Here is a 4355-nt window from a genome sequence, read left to right as displayed (position 1 = left end):
CCAACTCGCTTAGATGAAGACAAAGGCGATAATCATGGAAATGAGGAAGTGAAAATTATCCTATCGTGATCAACAATTATAAATATGCAGCAATATTTAGTATCGTTGATCACGGGTTTTGTGAGACGTGCGTGCACAAGAAAAATCTCCTTTTTAATGCTAGAGGGAAAATTAGTAATTTCATTTTCACCTTTAAATCTCTAAGGATCTAGCAGCTATTTGATGAATTCATGAGACTTAAGCATATTTTAAATGCTTCTATGGGATGTTAAAGTAATTTTTCCTTTTATTTTTCAATTTACAATGAATAGATGAAGGTGAAAAATTATTAATTATTTTGTTTTTTTTGGAGAAAAAAATTCATTGACTTGGGTTAATAATAATAAGGCCTTTGCATCGGAGGCAGAGTTTCATCTTGTCACTTTGCAGGTTATGGACTAACTCTTTATCAACTATACCAACATTTATTACCAAAAAAATTATTAATTATTAATTGAGAAAATATAATTTTAGGTCCCTGTACTTTACTCAAGTTTTGCTATAGATTCCTATACGTTTTTTTTGATATTGTAGGTCCCTACACTTTTATTTTTTTTAATGTTTTAGATCCCTATATCATCGCTCATGGAGAACTTAGAATACCAAAAATAAAAGTGTAAGGATCTATAACACTTAAAAAAATACAGGGACCTATAACAAAACTCGAGCAAAGTGTAGGGATTTAAAGTTATATTTTTTCTTATTAATTACCCCCTTCATTTAAAAATGTAAAACCTTTTTTCAAGGTGAGATATTCAAAAAGATAAGGAATATTGGCTCTTTCATTGGGTTATTAATGAATTTTTTGAAAAAATCCTTAATTGAAAATATAATCAATAAGTTTTTTTTTTAATTGAGACATCCTCAAATACGATTTGGTTGGAAGTTCTTAGAGGAGATAAGAGCAAAGTTGGTATCTAATAAAGGGAGAAGAGAGGAATTGATGGATTGCTTTAATTATTTCAGCACTCAATTAAACTAAGATTGACTTAATATATCATAAGCTAGTCCTAGGTCATTCTTTTAAAGGAGCAATTTAGGGGTTATCTTTAGTTTTTTAGGTATTTAAATACTCATGCAAAAAGATCTAAAACTAAATATTAGACTTCTACACTAAAATGCAAATGAGAAAAATACAATTTACACCACTAAAACTACTTAAATGGATGCTATTGTTAATGTCTAATAACTAAATTCTATTATGTAGTGCATGAGTTCTAAATTATGATTGGGGTTTTGGTCGAGAAAAATAAAATGTAAAATAAAGAAATTAATTAAGTGACAAAAAGGATAGATTAACCAAAAATTAAGAAAAGTTTGATTCAAATGTGTTGAAGAAGACAACTTATGACTTCACATGAAGTTAATTTGTCTAACCCAATTTAATTAGTTAAACCAAAGGGAAATGATAGGAGAGTGAAATTAATAAATTTAATTACCTAATTATAGTAAAGAGAACTTACAAGTACAAAGTCTAACACTTAATCCACTAGAGAACTCATAGTAAACCAAATACTGCAACTTGAAATTAGGCAAATTAAATCCATTAAAACCAATAACAATTAATTCAAAATAGATCTACAAAAATATATTTAAATTATCTAATTGAACAATTAAACATATTACCAACTCAATTAAACAATTAAGAGGTAAAAGGAACAACCCAAATTTGCAATAAACATCACAATAATAATTAAATCAATAATGAGAACTCAATCATTAATTTAATTGGCAAAGTAAGGGCATATAAACATAAATTTCAGAAATTTATTTAACACAAACTCAATCCAAATATCAATCCAATTCAAGATTTAAAATATTTAAAACCTAAAACTATATTGTATTTAAGTATTACAACTTAAAATTATTTAAAACAAAATAATCCTAAGTTCCTAAAGTAAAATGATAAATGAGAAATCACTCCCTAATAATCTTCAAGCATAAATCCGAGGCTTTAACTTCCTTCACGTTTATTCCATGTTATCTTTCAAGCTAGCTCAAGCTTCCATGATTTTTGTTCTTCCTCCTGAGTCCATGGCCATGATAGAAAAAAATTGGAATGAATAAATGATGGTGTGCGCGTCATAAGTGATGGAAGGGAATTTAAAATGGACGAATGATGGATTCGGTGGGTGAATATGAGGCCATGGATTAAAATTGGATAATGGAAGGGAAAGTGAAGAAATGGGAACTGGATGGGAAAATGGTTCATGATGATGCATGTGGTTGGATGGTAAAACCATTGGAGAATAGTGATGTTGGAGATGGTGATGCTCGACGCCGAAAAAATAAAAGCTGAGAGAGAACTGTGTCCAATTCCGGCGGCTGTACGAGAAGGATGTCTTGGAAAAAATTATTCAATGATTAAAAGAGTGAGTACAAAATTTTGAAAAAAATCTCAATCATTAAATTAAAAAAATAAATAAAAAAATAAAAAAAATAAAAGTTATCTAATTTTTTAGTTAAAAATGCCCATTATATCTTTAATAAATTTTAATAATTTTTTTTTATCTTTTAAAATTTTGATCATTGAATATTTTTTGGAACCCAAGAATTAGCTTTTATTATTGAATTTTATTAATTATGCTTCCATAACAGTCAACATAAATCTATTAGTATAGATTATATTTAAAATAAATCTCATGTCTCATAAAACATTTTCAAATTAATTTCTTTCAACAATCGTAATTTTTTACAAAATGGCCAAAATATCAAATAATCTATAATAATTCAAATTAAACTCAATTAAATATTGACAGAATTAACCCATGTTAAAAATAGAAAAAATAAAAATATTAACAATTAAGCTCAAAATTTTCTTAATAAATCCAAAAATAAATTATTTTTTAAAATTAGATAATAATTCAAATAATATTTAATAAAATTAAATTAGTCTAAAATTATTATTAAAATGCAAGAAAAATGTGAGATTAAATAAATAAAAATTATGATTTATCAGGAATCCCTTGTTCAGTTAAAAAATTGAAGGAGAGGGAATCCCTCCCCTCTCCCCCACCCTTGCTTTAATTTGAGATCTTTTTGAATGGGAAAGGAGAGATAAAATAATTAGGAATAATTTAAATAGTTATTATTTTAAAAATCCTAAACTACAAAAAATTATATATCATCTTTCTCTTTCTTATAATAAAATAAATTTTATCACCTTACAAAAATTAATATATAATTTTTAATATCTAAAATTTTATTTTTCTCATTAGATACATTGATAAAATATAATATTAATGTTGTTTTTCAAAAAAAATTAATATAAGTCCATATCCTTAAAATAAAAAATAAATAAATTAAAATAAAACTATTTTAATTAAATTTTGTTTGAAAAACAAAATCCTGAGTCATGGTGTGTCCTAATTAAATTTCATAATTCAATCATAAAAGATCTTTCAACATAAATAAGCCAAAATGATCACATAAATTGTAAATGAAAATTTATTTCCTTTAAAAGTAATACTTGACTGCTAATGTAGATTGAAGTTTGTGAGATGCCAGCTTCTTTGTCGTATTTGGAACTCCTATAGTGGAGATGGTAATCAATCTTTGCCCAATTTGCATGTCCTAAAACAGATGTGCAGCCAACACAAACTATAACCATTTTTGATGAAATGATTTCCTGAAATTTGGCAAGGGGTGGTATATGCATATAAATATAATCTCCCTATTATGAGATAACATAATTTGCAAAAATAACAACATTCATTTGAAAATTAAGTCAAGTCTAAGAACGACATTTCAATAACAGCATTCACTAAAGTTCAACAAATACAGGAAACTTCCAAGCTCTAAGTGCAATAACAAGTCAACAATAAACAAGCCAAGCCCCAAGCACAACTTCAAGTCATTGTCCTTCCTCTTCAACTATGATGTTTGAAGCTAGTGATTCTTCTGAAAAGAAAACAATAAACATAATAAAAAAAGTTATTAAGTATAGATAACTATAAAAATCAATTATATTAATATAATAAATATATTATAAAAAATGATATTACTTTGTTCTATTTGCTTTGTATCATTAAAATTATCAACGTCAAGACCCTTCAATTTTGCTGTTGATAGAGATAGCCAATTTTGGGCACAAATTAGTGCCTCGACCATCTTTGGAGATAAGGAGCTCCTAAAATCATCAATTATACGACCTCCTATGCTAAATGTAGACTCTGAGGATATAGTGGAAATAGGCATGGCCAACACATCATGTGCAATCAATGAAAGAACTTTGTATTTAGTAGAATTTAATTTCCACCATGTTAAAATTTCAAAATTTGGATCAAGTGATTTAGCTAACTCATCTTGTAGATACT

Source organism: Prosopis cineraria, unplaced genomic scaffold, assembly GCF_029017545.1.
Source record: "Prosopis cineraria cultivar Desert tree isolate PC_DT_omini unplaced genomic scaffold, ASM2901754v1 PC8, whole genome shotgun sequence".
NCBI classification, from domain to species: domain Eukaryota; kingdom Viridiplantae; phylum Streptophyta; class Magnoliopsida; order Fabales; family Fabaceae; genus Prosopis; species Prosopis cineraria.
The sequence above is the reverse complement of the archived record's forward strand: the minus strand, read 5'-3'. Positions refer to the sequence as shown.